Source organism: Camelus bactrianus, chromosome 3, assembly GCF_048773025.1.
Source record: "Camelus bactrianus isolate YW-2024 breed Bactrian camel chromosome 3, ASM4877302v1, whole genome shotgun sequence".
NCBI classification, from domain to species: Eukaryota; Metazoa; Chordata; class Mammalia; order Artiodactyla; family Camelidae; genus Camelus; species Camelus bactrianus.
The window spans coordinates 139942625-139960530 of NC_133541.1; the positions used below are offsets into that span (position 1 = coordinate 139942625).

The window sequence follows — 17906 nt, forward strand, 5'->3', positions numbered from 1 at the left end:
CCTACTCCCCTCAAGAGATTTGCCTATCTAATTCCAATCACTCTCAGTGCTCAGCTAATTTGTGAATTCATAAAGCCCATTACATTAACATAATTTCTTAACACCATGTAATTCTCCTTTATCACATTATTAAAGTATACTTTATAATAACATAAAAACTCTTCCATGCATGAAGGTAGATATTAAACAATTAAGTTCACAGTATAAAGTTGTAAGTACATATACTGTATATTTTGAAAAATGTTAAGGAATAACATACTATAGTTAAATTCATTCATAATTTTTCATAGAAATATGGAAATATTTATTCCAAGTAGGATCATCATTATATGTGTGTGTGTATATATGTATATATCTCTCATCCTTCATTCACATTAAAAGTTCTGATAAATTATTGCCAACAATTAACTTTTATACCCAAAATTACCAATAAAGGAATAGGAAAGAAGGGAGAAAAGAAAGAAGGAAGGAAAGAAGGAAATTGAGGGGTTTTAGAACTCTTGAGGTTGAGACATATTACAGACTCAGATTTGTACACTTATATATGATAATTACTTTCCTGAAATGATATAAAAACACAAAGAAAACTGAAAGCTAAATATAAAGTTATTTACAACCCAAATTTGAGGTTAATTTATATCTTCAATTGATTTGCATTTTTAAAAATTTAATATTACACTGTTCCATTGCTATAATATAATCAAATTCATAAACAGAAAACTATATATGATATATACATCCTCTCACCATTTATAACATTTCTGAAACTATTTTTGAAGTAGAATATTTTATATTTAAAGTTTTTATCATTGGAAAGGCTTTGAATGTTTTAGCACTATTAGATTTAATTTACTTGATCATAATATTTTTTCCAATACATGAGAAATAATATCTTACATGGTTTTGATCATTCTTTAAGTAGTTTGTTAATATTGTGTAATAAGTGAATTCATGGAATGTTATTATAGACTTAGACATTTTTTATTTGAAGATGTCATCTTTTGTAGTATAATAATAAGGCCATTATTGTAGGAATGTGAAGGAGTCAGACATTGCTTTTAGTAAAAACATCACTCTAAAGGGCATATTGGCAATAGCAGCATGTGGTTAAGATCATGTCAATTTTTTGTAAATCTTTAACAAATTCTGAAATCACTCTGGTTGCTTACAAATTTATAAAACACAATTACTTGCAGGAAGAACAAGGCTATAGTCACTGCATGACAAAGGAATGCTGCTTAATAAATAAGTGAGGAGAAGAATTAAGTTTAATCCAAGGAAAGCAGCATTCTTAAAATATTTTGGATTGATTCGAGGAACAGGGATTTTATGATTATTTATTTAGCAGAGTTTATATAGACATTTATGTGTGTGTGTGTATCCTTCATGTCTGTATCAATTCAAATAAGATTTTGCCACAAAAATAAATTTTAGAGCCAAAAATACCAATCAAAAAGAAAGAAGAGGGAAGGAAAGCAGGAAGGCAACTTAACATCAAAAAATTTCGTCATTATTTAGAGTAAAGATCTATATCAACTAAACATTTGTATTGTGATCTCCACATTCCACTAAAACTTATGCCATTTACCTATAAATATAAGCTTTTATTTGCTTCTAAAATAAATAATACATAAATTTAATGAAACTGCAGCTCAAAAGAAGGAAATAGCATTAGAAATTCAGTCATCTAGTGCAGTAGCTAAAGCATGGGTATGACCAGACTCTTAGCAATCAGAGAACAACCAAGAAAATGTGCCAAAGTGTTGGATAGCCAGATTTGTTCCCAGGGCAGGGAAATAGGCATATCAAGAAAAGTAAAAGAATATACCATGTTTAGAGCTTAATTATAATGCAAAATAGATATATACCTATATCTATTTCAAAATGTTAAATTTAAAAGTGGACCAGAAAAAAATATAAACAAAATTACTTCTATAGAGAAAACAAAGAATAGCCTTGTCTTCTTCTATTAAAGACTGACTAGCCACAAAATATTATGGAAATAGCTATAAAGCTTTGAGGAAAAATATTATAATTCTATAATTGTGTTACCACTAAGGTTGTTATGTTTGTAGTTAAGCCAAAGTAATACCAAGACATTCAAAGAATCAGAAGGAATGGTAACTATATATTTATCCTAAAAAGTAATAATAATACTAAGAAAAGGATACATTTTTTAAAATGTAAGAAGTAAGATATGATTATATAAATGCTATGTTAAAGGGTATTGAATCTACAAGTAGACAAAATAAGGATCATGTCTATTTTGAAAATATTTCAAAATAAATGCCAATAAATAAAAATAATTCTTAAAATGATATTTCAGTCTAACTTGTTTGACTTTGTAAATGCATGTTACTTTATATCAATTTGCATTATTATTATATGGTTAATAACACAGATACAATTAAAAGAAAGTGTATAAAAAGTTGAGATAGCAAAAATAACTTTCTTTTCTAATATTTACAAATAAAAGATTTAACAGTGAATTTTTATCAATCATAAGTCTTTATATTTTCAGTAAAATATAAAATTATAATGGAGAAAAATGTAAGCAAAACTAACATAACTTTGTAAATCAACTAAGACTTAAATTTAAAAAAATGCAAACTAGGTTTTTTTTAAAAAAAATTCATTTATTTCAGTTAAAAAATAGTCACTGTTTTATTTCAAGACGTTGCAGAGATGATGTACTAATATGCTGGTGCTTTAATACCTCAAAGTTCAGAAATCACTGCAGGGAGAGGCTGACGTGTCTACAGTCAGGAGGAAAAAGCCAAATCCTTCCCCTGTGTCCCAGCACCCTGCCAGTGTCCCCTTGGCCCAGGGGTGAGGAGAGGCAGGAAGCCTGCAGAGCATGCTCTGTGCTCGCAGCCCCTTCAGCCAGTCTCGGAACACTGCCCCCTCCTGGGTGTGAGGTGTTTCGGTGCCACTTGCTGTGTGGTCCTGCCTGGCTCCTCTCTGAGGTCACGTCCTCAGAGGTCAGTGCAGGCCGAGGTCAGGGTCTGTGCCTGTGGGTCTGCTTCCTGGCCTCCCCTGTGCATCTGAAACAAGTTTCACACTACGTGCAGGCCCACAGAGAAAGTTGTTGTTCAGATTTTTCTGTTTCTTAGTGCAGTTTTTTCCCCCCTATTTATAAAAATTACATTTACTGTACAAAATTTAGGTAAAATGGAGAAATGTAAAGAAGAAAATAGACTGACCCACAAACCTGCCCAGAGGACTGTGCCACACTTTTTCGGTATAGTCTACTGAGCTCTTTTTCTTAGACACACGATACACGTTTTAAGCACAGTTGGGATACCCTCCATCTGATTTCGTGTTCTAATTGTACAATGTGCTCCTGAAGTTGTATTTTGCATATTGATTTATCCCTGATGTATCTTTATGGTTAAATACTCTGTGGAAAGATATTTAGTAACTACCTGACAGCCCATCATGTGGGTGTAGCACAACTCACTTACTTGTTTTCCTACCATTGGCTGTGGGTTATTTTAATATATTTAATCTGTGATGAAGCTGATACTCAACATGGGTTGAATTAATTTTAGAAAATGTTATATGTAATGTATTGAGTATAGAAATTGTGAATAGTTTCTGTTTGCGAGAGCTACTGTTCTTATGATTTTAAGTTTCTGATTTTAATAATGTGTACATATCTTTTATCTTGATCTTAAATATTCTACAATTGGCTTGGTCTCCTGAGAAAGGCTACACACTCTCTCACTTCTAGAAGTTGTGCACCTCAGAAGACATAAGAGGAATTCAGTCACCTTTTCTTGCAACTTCACTGGTAACTGTCTGTGATTGTACTCGGTGGAACTGATACATCCATCAGATGGATGAGGATTCGCTCCAACCTTCTGTCTCCATGAGTGTGTGACAAGCAGCCAGTGCCATCAGGGTGCTCAGAAAGCCTCCTCTACCTGGTGCAGGTGGGGATTGTCCACTCTGCCCGGCTGCTCCCACCAGCATGAGCTGGACCTTCCCAGCCTGTGGCCTGCATGTTGAGTGGCACCCCAGGGGGCTGGTGAGGCCCTGGGGCCACACAGCAGCTCCTGGCCCTCTCCTGCTGGTGACGGCTGACAACCAGGTCACTGGCCCGGGAGGGCAGCTGGGTGAGCAGATCCAAACTCCCCTCAGCATGGATCTCACATAGCATAGGGTTGAGGGGAACCTGCCAGACTGTTCCTTCCTACCAAGTGCAGCCCTTACTAGAGTGAGCAGGTCAATTACTGAGTCCTTAATGCATGCCTAAACCATGCTGTGTGCTTGACCTGCTGCCTGTCACTGGGTCTCTTCTGTGCACCCACTCGCCGCATATGATAGGTGAAGGTGCCAAGGCTGAAACATATGTGTTAACAGGTGTGGCCATGGTTACTCTGCCCACAGATGTAGAACCAGGATCTGAGTCCAGGTTGTCACACCCTAAGTCCCGCATGCTAACCAGGTTGTTGACTTTTAAATGCAAGCCAATTTGTAGTTGGTTTAAAAATTAATAGTTAAACAGCAAAAAAAAAAAGTGACAATGAATATATATATGTTCATGTATAACTGAAAAATTGTGCTCTACACTGGAATTTGACACAACATTGTAAAATGCCTATAACTCAATAAAAATGTTAAAAAATTAATAGTTAAAACTTCTTCCTTTTTGTTAGAGGAACAATAGTGACCCATTGTTTGGACAGACAACAGCATTTTGGAAATTAAATGCCTTCTGCGGTTTTCTCTTCACATTCCTAATGGAAAGGCCACTTTGCTTACAGAGCATCTGGAATTGCATGCATGGTCATTTTATTCCCCCTCCCCCAGTCCTGAGCTTTGCACAGAGTGGAGATTCAGTAAATGCTTGCATTGCCAGGGCAGGTGGGGGCAGGAGTCTAACTTAGAGTCCAGGGAGGGCTTCCCTCCAGGAATTACTCACATGTTGTTTTGCCTCTCTGTCTCCCCAGGTGGAAGATTAGGTAATTGGAAGCTGCATCAAACACATCCCTATTGCAGGTAGAGATATTATGTATTTCATTCAACAGCTGCCAAGGGAGAGGGAGGTGGGAATCCCTCCTGAGCAACCACTGGAGACTGCAAAGGCCATTAAGGTAAAAACAGATGGGAAATTGGCCAGTTTGGGGGTGAGAGAGAAACAGTGTTTGCACACTTCCCCTTGTGGCTGCCACCCCTGCTCCCACCGTGCCTGTCCTCCCCTCCCCATGAATGTGGGTCTCCATCTGTTTACCAGTTGAATTAAGGGGCTGAAAGCTTAGCCTCTTCTCTGAACAGGGATGCTTGTGGAGGTTCCAGCTGTAAGTGAGAGCAGCTTGATAACTGGTATTGAGCATCCTGTGTAGTATGATGTCATTTAATTGGAGCCTGATTAGACAGAACCTTCAATTAGCCAATGTGTCTTTCACCTCTCCCTCCAGGCTTCATTTCCAGAGTAAGGAGCAGACAGCAGCAGCAGTGACTGTGAGGAGTCCTGTGCAGTCAGCCAGAATTCAAACTCATTTCCAGCTCTTGCTGTGTGTGGTTCTGTACCCTGAGAATTACCATTCAGAGTGATGCTGTTCTAGCGTGAATCATTGAACAGAGTCCTCCTGTGTTTTCTAGACTCCGTTACCATGCTGGAGGAGTTACAGGAAGCTCTAAAATTAAATCAGTAAGATTCGGAGGAAAATGTCTCATTGGCCTTTATTTAAAATGCCCACTTGACTGATCCATCAGTTTTGTCTTTGTGTCAGTCTGTAGGTAGCAGTTGACAGACCCCTTTCAAAGCAATTTTCTCTTCAGGTTGCAAAATCAGGACAAATTACTGTTTTGTTCTTGTTTTGTTTTAGTCAAAATGAAGAGATTCTTATTAATACAAGGATAATTATTATATAAAGAGCAAAGATTTTGTTTTTGGAGAAAAATTTAAGCATGGAAGTGACATGTGACCTTGAACACATAGTTTCTGAGCTGCAGGGGAGTTTAAGGGAGGTTAGCCTCCCCCCTTCCCTCCCACTTTTGCACCCAGTAACAAGCTGGTTGAAGGAAAGCTAGTGCCTGGGGGGAGTCCCACATTTTGCATGACACTCTTGGTGGATGGAGAGGTATTTTTAGGACAGGGTGCACAGGTGCGAGTCAGGGCTCCTGTGAGTAGGGTGGCTGGGTGCTCTGGTGTGCCCAGGACTAGAGTTTCCAGGGCTGGGGCACCTCAAAACTTGGGTGTGTGGTCCTGGGCAGCCCATGGGAGTCAATACTTTCCCCCTGGGGGAAGGTTTACAGAAGTAGCATAAGACATTCTTTTTATGTTAAAATATTTCCTAGAACTTCCCCTAGTCCTTTCCTTGTGTTTCTTCAAGGAAATAAATTTGGATGGTTGACCGAAGTTCCCTCGCCTCCCCACTCCTGTTACCAATATGTCTCAAAGCCTCTGGCTCCGGACCGTCGGGGTGGCCATGCAGGTGAGCAGGGCCCTGAGTATGCTGACTGTGACAGAGGCTGCTCTCCTAGTCCTCGTGGTGGATTTTACCTTCCTCACTGGCTCTCTGGGGTCCATCTCTGACCCTGAACCAGGTTTGGCCCATTTGGTCGGTGACAATGTATCACTCAGCCATGAAGGTCAGGAAGTGGAAGAGCTCCTTGTGTTCCCTGCAGGTCAGCCGCCCCAACCCTTCTGTCAGTTAGTTCTTGCCCCACTTCTCTCTGTGGGAGTGGGTCAGAGTTGCCCTGTGTCTTGTTGCCCCTGTGGGCAGGAGTGGGCCTGAGGATGTGTGGATCCTGTTGGTGGGGGCAGTGGTGGTCCAGGTCTTGGGGCTGACACACTGCACACCATCAACTCTGTGGAGGCACTTCCTGCCTTCTGTTAAGCCTCTGAGATGCTGCAAGACTTTGACCTGGTGTCTTAGGACAACTTACTGTTTCTGCCCTCAGCCTGGTAGATTTGAAGTTGTATGGAGTGACCCACTCACTCAGTTATCAGTGAGCACAGGGGTGTGTAGCAAGTCTGGCCCATCAGTCTTACAGTTGTGCAGAGTATACCAAGGGTGGTATTAGGTTTCGTTTCAGGGATTCTAAGAAATTTTGAACTTAGTATTGTGAAAATGCCTTCAGAGGTCCTCCTGAGCACCAGCTTTGGGCCTGACAAAGTGCAGGCATTGAACAAAGCCCACTTGGCCCACAGGAAGCTGACTTTCAGAATCTGGTACCCAGGGGCCAACTGCTGTTCTTGTGAGGTTAGCTCTAAGGTTGATCTGGATGATCAACCCAGAGACCCCCAGTCAGGCATCACCAGCTGAGGAAACACTTTGCACAGCACAGGCTGGGGCTGGCACTGAGCGGGTTCTCATGCCCCAATGTGTGGCAGCTCCATTCAGTCAAAGTCGGGCTTTCCTTTGGTTCATGGTCCCAGCACCTTACAATGTGCTGTTCCATTTACTTATTTATCACCATCACTGGTTACTCTGACTCTCAGCCAGTGTATGGGCCAGTGGGCAGGGGTCTGTGTGTGTTTTATTCACTTGTGCATCCCACGTGCCTAGGCACTCACTAACTCTCTGTCATGGAGCCACTGAGTGTGCTGTGTCAGACCGCAGAGCAGGTTAACCACCTGCCAATCGGATGTGGTGACCACAGGGCCAGATCTGCTGCCTTCAGATCTGGGTTGGGCTGCGATGCGGGTCTGCTTGTCCCAGTGGGTGGCAGCGAGTGCCTGGGCAGGTGCCACGTGGGGGCATACAAGAAGTAAGAAGAGAGGAGATGGAGACTAGGGACTTGATAGGCACCGTCAGACATCATCTCAGATAGTAGGCAGCAACATGTGACACAGTGACGCTGGGACTAACATCAGAGCTGGAAAGAAAGCAGAGTACATGGCCAGAGCATAGCTGTTAGACATCACTGAGCCCAGTAAGTGTCCCTTGGAGCTGTGGCATTGGGCAGGACTGATGTCGGGGGTTTGTGGTGCTGGAGTTATTGGGTGTTTGCCGGAGGGCAGACAGGGTGGCGGCTAATGCCTGGTGATATCTCTGTGTGTCTGTGTGTGTGTCTGCAGGAGAAGTACTGTCACATTTGCCCCAATATAGTCAAGGAGTTTGCCAAGTATGTCATGGATCCACGGAAGTGGATCAAACAGCACACAGGGAACAATGCCATCAGCCAGAAGAAGTTCATTATCGATGTTGGCTAGGAAAGGTTCCCAGGCCCTGAAATTTTCTTTCACCCAGAGATAAGACATTTGCTTTCTGATTGTGCAGAGAATGACGTGTGTGGAGCAATGCTGCCACCTCGTGTGTGCAAGGGTGGCTTTCCGTGGGGCTCCCGAGTGAGGTGGCCACCTTTTAGGGAGGACCTTGGGAGTGTAGGCTGCAGCTTCAGTGGCTGCTCTGGCTCCTGCGTGGTCCACGCCGTTGACTGGGTGTTTCATCGTGCTCCACTTTGGGTCTGGCTATCTGTTAAACAGTTAATGGTTGGTTAAACCAAGAGTGGTTAGGAAGCAGCTTTAAGAACAATAGAAGATAATGGATTTGAAATTCATCTCCTACTGATATGAAAACTAGTTAATCTCGAGGCTTGATTGGAATTTGCCTCTGTATAAGAGTACGATATCGTACATATAACCTTCCCATCACACATGACGATCCGTCCTCAGTCCAACTTTTAACCCAGTACAGCTGGTCCTGCTGTGTTCCCTGCTGCAAGTTAAAGCTTCTGTTTGAGGACAGCCTTGGGAAGAAGAATTAGAGATATCATCAGTTTAATGAGTAGTCACAAAGAATGATTACTGCTTTTGCAAAAACAGTAACTAAGAGGCAATATTTTAAGGTTTAAGTAAATTGGATTTTACTTCTATTTTGGTATAATTTTCTGCCTCATTCAGTTTACATTTAATAGGTAAATACAAACCACTGCCTGTTCTTCGATGTGTATGACTGTTTGTTCAGGGAAATGGCACACAATGCATGTCTGACTGTACCTGATATCACGGCACTCATTCGCTCTTGATAGTCTTCAGTTAAAATAGACATAAACCAACAATGTCCAGTGAACAGCTGCATGGCGCCTTCTTCTTCCCTCGAGCAACACTTTCCATGATTTTTAAAGCATATTTCAGAATTTTGTAACTGAATTACTTATACTTTAGCTTATTTCACTTATGGAATTGAATGTAAGATTTTTTACTCAATAACATGATTGTTACCATATTGATTGTTTCACTTAGAAGCCACCACCATTCCCCCTTCCCAGTCTTCTAGCTCAGGTTTACAGTATGAGTCACTGACTAGGTTTTTTCTTATATCCTGGCTAACTTTTTCATGACATTAGTGTCTATACATCACATGCTCAATATCTACTCACAATATTTTTCACTACATGTCACATACACTGAGCACTTGCTTTTTACAATCTCATATAAAGTGTGAGTCACTGTGTACTCTAACACAGGGCTGGTCTGTCTTTGTTACTGTTTGATTTTTTCCCTCTCTAAACCCACACATTTCATCTCTTGAGGGGACATGTCACCATCACTCCATGCACAGAGTCACTTGGATTTATTTGACACATTCATTCCAATGTGACAGTTTTAAAGGCATAGTGAATTCTGTATTTGTTAAAGTTACTTTTTTAAAAAAGTTGCTGAGAGAAATGTGTATTGTTTCTTTTATATCTGTACAAAATTCTGTTCACCAACCTGGATTTTATGCAATCCATCTCAGATGTTGTTGACAAAGTAACACAGAACTGTCCCATTGATGTCCACCATCTCCTGTGTAAGGTATAAGCTGCTTGGGTAACATGCTTGGATTTCATTCTGGAATTAAAGGCCCAGCATTCTGAGAATAATAGACTCTTACCGTCACTCTGCAGACAGTCCTATTTGACTTCTGTTTTATAGGATTTGTTAAGGGCCAGATTCCTGATAAAATATTTTTCTTGGAGTGAGGATGACTAAAATGCTTGGCAATATGACTCAGTTAACCACAAGTATTTGATTTAAATATTTTAGTATCTCTTATTCTTATCTGCCCAGCTGTATTTTTAAATTGGACAATTTTAACCCTCCATGTTGACTGAAAGATCAAGGGGGTCCTTCCCCTCTTGCTTTCTGTGAGTTCGCTGGTCTTGCTTCATGAGTATTTAGATTAGTGCCAGATGTGTTGTTGTCAGAGAGAAGGAGGAATCTGAAATGAAAAATCGGAAAATGCTCATGTAATGTTTCTCCAAAATTCTTTGAGTGCAGAGAATTTTGAAACTTGAAAGGAGAAACAGGCAGTTCATGTAACTGTAGGATGAAGGAAGTGTTGCTGAAAGCCAGAGGGGAGGGGCAGAAAGTGGCAGTCAGCTGGCCCTGCTTCCCTGCCTGCTCACCTCTGTCTGCACATCCTGCTCTTCCCCCAAGACCACGTCTCCCCTTCACAGATGCAGGGGCCTGCACCTTAGGGGGGAGAGGACCAGGCTCAGTAGGGAGGGCTTAATACAGTTTAATTCATCTGGACAGTAGAATACTATTCAGCCTTTAAAAAGAATGAGGTAAAGCAATGTAAATTCAAATGAAAGGATGTCTACAGTATATATTGTCAAATGAAAAAGCAAGTTGTAAAATTTACACATAGTATTATTTCATTTTACTTAAAATATACTTTATGTATATATATATAAGAAAAGGTTTTGAATGATATGTGTTAAACTCCTTAATGGAAATAAAATATATCTTGGCAAGAGATGGATAACTCTTACTTTCTACTCTTTGTGTTTTAAAATTATTTGAAATTTTATGGTTAATAAATGTTATTTTATTATTGGAAAACATTTTCTATATACACAAATTTGATGGGTAAAAGCAAATTATAATTTGGTTTTCATTGGTATATAACCTTAATTAAACACATCTCACCTCCAGTAAATGTGCAAGGAAGGGAAAGCAAAGGCAGGTGAAAGTATTAAGTTTAGTGCAGTATGTCTCTTGTTTTCCCTACTTCTTAAATCTCACATAACATTAGCTGTGTCTTCCTGTTCATGAAAGCAAGGAACAAGTGCACACTATTTAGTCCTCATTTCATCATGGTGGAGATGAAACTTCTGCCAGCAGTAAGGATTGCTCATGCTGGGGTTGAGTTTTCTCATTTGATCATTTAGTTTGTTTTCAGTAGATTTACGGGATTCTTGAAGTAGAGCTGGCCTTCTAGCCTGAGTACCTTATTTAACAGATGATGACACTGAGCCCTACAGATAGGAAAAGGAGGCAAAACTGGAGGGACCTGGGTCATATGGGGCAAACTGGTCTTTGACGTTTTTCTAACTGAGGTAGGGTTGATGTACAATATTATATGTTTCAGGTTGCAGTTTTTAAAGGTTATACTCCATTTATAGTTATTATAAGATATCAGCTATATTCCCTGTGCAGTACAACATATCCTTGTAGCTTATTTATTTTATACGTAGTAGTTTGTACCTCTTAATCCCCTACCCCAGTCTTGCCCTCCCCTCTTCCCTGTCTCCATGGATGCCCATTTGTTTGTTCTCAGTACCTGTGAGTCTGTTTTTGTTGTTGTTGTTGTTGTTGTTACGTTCACTAGTTTTCTTTTTCAGAGTTCATATATAAGTGATATTCTACAGTATTTGTTTCTTCTGTCTGACTTATTTCACTCAGCATAATACTCCCCAAGTCCATCTATATTGCTGCAGATGGCAACATTCATTCTTTTTTATGGCTCAGTAATATTCCATTTTATATATACCACAACTTCTTTATCCAGTCATCTGTTGACGGACACTTAGTTTGCTTCCATATCTTGGCAATTGTAAATAAGGTTACCATGAACATTGGGGTGCATATATCTTTTTAGGTTAATATTTTCATTTTCTTTGGATGAATACCAGGAAGCGGAATTGCTAGATCATATATTAGTTCTATTTTTAGTTTTTTGAGAAGCCACCGTCCTGCTTTCCATAGTGGTTGTAATAGTTTGCATTTCTATTGTTCCTACTGTTCCTAGTTTGGGTATATAAACTATACTGACTAAACCCAGAGTGAACTAGTTGCTCACAGTGTCTCTCAATGTGACTACACTTTGAATCAAGTGGGAAGCTTTTCAAATCTGGTTGCCTGGGCCAATTGTATCAGAATCTCTGGGTGGGGGTGTGTGATGTTGGGGGACTCAGCTCCTGGGGAGACTGATGCCTATGGAAAGCCAGGGCTGAAAACTGGTTTCAAGCACCACATGCTGCCTGCAATAGCTTGACGTCCTGGATAAATCACAGGCCTCCAGGACTCAGCTCTCACACACTAGTCTCTGTATAAACTATACACCAACAGTATATATGGGTTCTCTTTTCTCCACATTGTTGTTACATGTTTGTGTTTTTGTGGTCTTTTTGATGATAGCCATCCTGATGGACACGAGGTAATATCTCACTGTGGTTTTAATTTGCATTTCTCTGATGATTAACAATGTTGAATGTCTTTTCACTGCCTGTTTTCTCAGCTCAGTGGCAGGAAATATAGGTCGATTTTCTTTTGATGAAGCAAGTAGGAGGAGGCTTGCTTTAGGTCCTGCTGACAACACCTGAGATCTTCTTGGTCACTGAGTGAACACCTAACTCAGGCTCATTGACAAGAAAAAGGTGGTGGAGAATATAAAATGTGGCTTTGAAAATTCATACATTTTAGAAAACCAAAACTTTTTTTAAGAAGTAGTCATAATCTAACTTTTATTTCAGTCTGTTCTGTAGATAAGGGTGTTCACATGCTTCTTTTTTTAATTTATTTTTTGTTCAGTTTCCAAGTGTGATGGAGGTTGGGTCTGGGAATGGTTCTTCTTTTTCATTTTATTATATCTCTCAATTTTTATGGGTTAAAGATTGTCAGTTATCTATTGTAGACTTGAAGGGCTTTTTGTAAGTGGAAGATTTCCTATGTTGGCTGTGCACATTTCCATGATATTGCTGTGAGATCTGTTTTTGGTATGGTGTGATGCCATGCCATTCTTTTGTGTGCATTGCCTGTTATTTCTATGATTGCCGATGTGGTTTTTGTTGTGGTAAACACAATCTACTTTTGTTGTTTCGCAGAGCCTCATTTTGGTTAGGTGTTTATCACAGATTGGAGAGTGGCTAGGGCTCCTCCTTGTATTGGAATTGAGACTTCCACACCATTTCTGGGGTGCAGGCTGTGGTATGTGGTGTTGGAATGTCTCCAATACACACTCATGACAGTTCTTTGTCCTTTCAATTGCCATGGGAATGTCCAAATTCTACACAGAGACACCAGTGGAAACAAATCCAAAGATCTCATTCATTAGGGCTTGCTGCAATGATCTTTCAGTCCACCAGCTGGGTCCTCAGTGCAGTACCAGGTCAGTGCCATCCCTATTGTCACATATGCATGTGGTAGACAAGGCTGATGGAAAGGCTTCAACTTCCCCTTCTGTGCACCCAGATCTCTGCTCTTGGCTCTCTCTTCCTTGTGGCATGGGACCACCAAGACAACCACAGAGCGTATCCACACTGTCTGCCTTGGACCCAATAAAAATCACAGTTTTGCCTATGAAATGTGCAGATTCTTTGGCCATGGATTCTGATTTCAACTACAACTTCCCCTGGGTCCCTCAAACCAAAATTATGATGGTTCTGATAGAGCCCTGCTTTTCCTCTATTGCAAAAATGCCAAATTGGGCCCTGTATCTTCACAGATAGTGAATATGTCCATGAGATACCTAGATAATCCACACTATGTGCATCAGGAATGTTGCTTTTTGAATTCATGTCCCAGGCAGTTCTGTTCTGTAGACACTACCAATCACAGAAAACAACACACTCCAACCCCATGAGACTCAGTCTGTGCCATCAGCCTCAGCCCTCTCCCTCAGCTTCAGCAGACATTCCTAGCTCAGCATCAGCAGCTCAAGTCAAGGTCTGGGGATTGATTGCAGGGATATTTTGTGCTGGTTTCTTTCAGTTCTGTCAGCCAAGCATCTGCTGTGCACTCCTCTCACCATCATTGGATCTCCTTTAATCCCAACTGATCTCTCTGTGTTTGTCCCAGTAAAAGTGTTTTCCCCTTTTTGGCTCCCTCACCAAAAGTCAGGTCCTGCACTGATTTCCTTTTCTACTTTTCTTTTTCCTCTTTCCCAATTTTGTGAGGACCCTTTCTGTCTCTTGAAGTAAGAGATGTTCAACCAACGTCCAGCAGGTGTCCTGAGCAAAGGGGTGGGTAAATGGAGGTTTATCTTGCTGTGTACATGGATGATAGTGAGTTAAGAATGCACTTGTAAGGTAATCAATAAAAGATATCAAACATAAGATTGTTATATGGGAATTAAATTTTATAGGAGGAGAGGAATGAAATGAGTTCCACAAGGGAAACAACTATGTAAAATTCCTGGATTTTCTAGAAGAGTTTGTTTATTATGTGTTTTTTATATGGATGACACGGTAGATACAAAATCACTTTGGTATTTAATTTAGCTCCCATTGTGTACATTAAAAAGAGTGGTTTTTGTAAATCAGTATTTATAATATCAGAAGCACAATCTTTTATAATGATTTAAAGTCAAGATAAAAATTTTAGTTATTTTTAAATGGATGAGGAAAGGACACAGTGTTTCAAATTCCTTTTAGAGGGTAATGGTTGAAAAAACATTCAGGCACTTTGTTCTAAAGTGCCTGGAAGCCAAGAACCTTTGCTGACCATTTAACGTTTTGACCGAATAAAATGATAAAGCCAGAGTCATTTCAGAAATGTCCAAAAGCTATTTCAAGAATCCCCTGCAAATGGCCAAATCCAGAACTCTGAACACAGTAAATGTTCAGTTAACACTAGCTCTTTGACAAAATATTTTGGCCATTCAACTGATATCTATTAACAGCATAAATACAATATTCCTTCTTCCTACCTCTAACCTTCAAGGAGATCTTTCAATTTTTCAAATATCAGTCAAAAGTATGCTATTGAACAAAGCCCTCTACTAGATAATAAGTACACTGAATTTGGTTGTTTCATTCTTTTCCGGATATTGTTTACATGCCAAGTATAATGCCTGGCCCAGGAAGCTCAGGAGATGAATCAAATAACTTGACCATGAAGGAGCACTGAGGAGGAGGCAGAGATGATCTCTGGCATGGGTATTATAATACATGTAATACAAGGCTCAGAGGCAGTGTAGAGAAAGAAATGAGAAGCTCTTGGAAGTGGTGGGCAGAGGACAAGTGTCTGGAATGGTCTTTCAGAATAGATACATTTGAATTGACTCTTGAAAGATGGGCAGGTGTTTGACAAGGCAAGGTGGACACCACAAATAGTGGGGAGTGAAGCCATCTGGCAACCTAGTACCTTCCTCTCTGCACTGCAAACAGTTTGAGATGGCTAGTGCATGGCAAGTGACTGTGCACATTGTGTCCATGGTGTGTGCACTGATGATTTAGAAATGACAGAGGGGCAAGAGGTGAAGCTTGAGAGTTGCAGAAGCACACAGAGAAAGACTGTCTTACATGGCTTTCCAAGGCATTTGGACATGATCCTGTGGCAAAGCAAGTCATTACATGATTATTAAAACAAGCAGTATTGGTGTGGAATTTGCTTTCCACAACAATTATTTTCCTGCAGTGTGAATGACAAATTTGGGAGGTGGAAGAGGGGAAAGAACACAAACTGAACTACTGGTTGGAAGACAATTAGCAGTGGTCCTGGAAAGACTTAAGGCAATAAAAAGGCTGCGAAGGAAGGGCGCTGAAGGGAGGGACCTTAAGGATATGGCCTCTGGACAAACTGATTACTATTGTTTAAAGAGTAGTTTAGTGGGAAACAAAGCAAAGAGAAGCACAAAATGTGTTCTAAGTTTTTTGGGGTTATGTAGTTGGATCAATGGTATTAATATTTGCTATATATATATATATATATAATATATATATATATGGAATCAAAAAATTAATCACAATTTTCTGGGAGAAAAAGTATCTTCAGCACCCTAACTCCAGGTCCTCATTTTTTCTATGAGGCAGAAAGCACAGGTGATGTTATCCCAATTTTATGTCCAAAGGGGTAAACTTTTTGCCTACTATCACATGAAGCAGGTTGGGAAGTTAACTCTCTACCAGGCTTAAGAACATGTAAACAAGGGAGACAAGATCCATGCTTTCACAGAACTTATATTCTTGTGTCTGTGTTGGGGGGAACAGAATATGAACAAGTCAGCAAGCAATGAACCCAGGTCTGAAGGACTATGATGGTGGCAGGCAGTGGTACTTTATCTAGATATTACGGAAAGTATCCCTGAGGTCACGCTGGAGCTGACCTTCCATTGAGAAGGAAGCAGTCATTCAGATTCTTAGGGGAAGAATGTTCTAGGCAGAGAACAGCAATTGAGAAGTCCCTGAGGTCGAAACAAGTTTGCTGCACCCTGAGGGAGGAATTCCAAATACAGAGCGATTGAAGAGCTAGGGAAATTCCTAGTTCCATTGGCATTCCTGGGAAGGTGAAAGTGAAAGGCTTGTGACTCATTAGGGTAAATACCTAGCACAAATACTCTTGGGGAGGGCTGGGAACCTGCCCACCATGCACAACACTATGCCTTTAGAAACTGCATCATGACTCACAAATGCTTTTGGAAGACAAGTCCTTGCTCAGTTGCCTATTTTGGTACCTCATTTAACTAAAACTCATTTAGGTTTGCCTAGAGAGATGAACTTAAAAATCTTTAGATGAATGGAATTCATCTTAAATTTATCAGCTCAGAACAAGAAATCACCTACAGTCCAATGGCAGGCAGCTCTTCCCCCGAGGCTCAGTCATGCCCTAACATGTTACATGGGAACAGAGCCTCCCAGCCAACTTCCAAAGCCCTAAAAGAGACCAGAGAGGCAACATTTTCCCCAAAGGATGCCCCGTTAGCTCAGCTGGACAGGACAAGGAGAAATGGTACCCCACTGCCACGGTGCCAAGCTGGGTTCTTGTCTATGTGAACCTAGAATGCCTTGGAGAGATGGGACATTGGGGCGGCCTGCTGGCTCTGAGATGGGCCATCCCAAGCACAGCCCTGCCTGCTCTCTGGAACACACTGCTCACACCTCTCATCCTGTGGTCATCCTCCATTGCTACTTTGTGGGCTACCTATTCTCCTGCCAACAGTGTTTCTTATGCTACCCCATTCAGCCAAATGGCTTCAAATTCAAATTCTCACTACGGGTAATGCAGATCAACACTCTGACACTCTCTGAAAAGATTCTACTTTACAGCCAATTTTCTCAGATGCCTCTGCTTGGTGTATCTAAAAGAAAAAGTGTGTGAATTTAATGTTTATCAATATAGCATGAATAAATTATGAAATAATTAAATTATTCCTAAATTATGTAGTTCCTTCCAGAGTATCATATTGAGAAGTTATATATCATGGGCACTTATTTTAAAGAAGGCTCCAAACCATGAAATGCATTCTTTGGAGTGGTGCTGGAGACTGTGGCATGTTCTGGTCCATGCCGAGGGCAGGCTCACCTTGTGTCTGAGCTCATTTCAAACCATATGCCCATAACATCTCTTTACTTCAACTCACTGGCCAATTTTTTGTTCCTAAATTCAACATTCAACTTCGGATCATAAGAAGTTTGCACATACTTTCACAGCACCTGTATGTCTCCTTCCTAACAACTTTAATAATGGCAATTTTTCATTTATTTTCAGTGATAGACTCACTTGTCTCCCTCAGTAACTACAACTTCCACAGCAGCAGGGACCATGTGCATTTCTGCTTACCAATATGTCCCCAGAAACTAGCACATCTTCTGGCACACAGTAGGGCCTTAACAACTAGCTACTAGGGGAAAAATACTATGAAGTAGACTCATTGGTGGAAATGTTTCTGCTTCTAAGAATGGATCTGCTAAAAATCATTCAAATCAAGGCTAAATAAGGTTAAGGCTCAGCTATGCTGTGC

General features: G+C 40.5%; 1 long non-coding RNA gene across 1 annotated transcript in view; it reads right to left on the minus strand.

Moving 5' to 3' along the window:
- Window positions 1-9966: 9966 nt before the first annotated feature.
- Window positions 9967-17906, minus strand: part of LOC141577169 (uncharacterized) — a 33141-nt gene continuing 25201 nt past the window's right edge. Inside the window, exon 2 of the long non-coding RNA XR_012505831.1 lies at window positions 9967-10160. This is a non-coding gene — a long non-coding RNA (uncharacterized LOC141577169). The remainder of the gene's footprint in view (window positions 10161-17906) is intronic.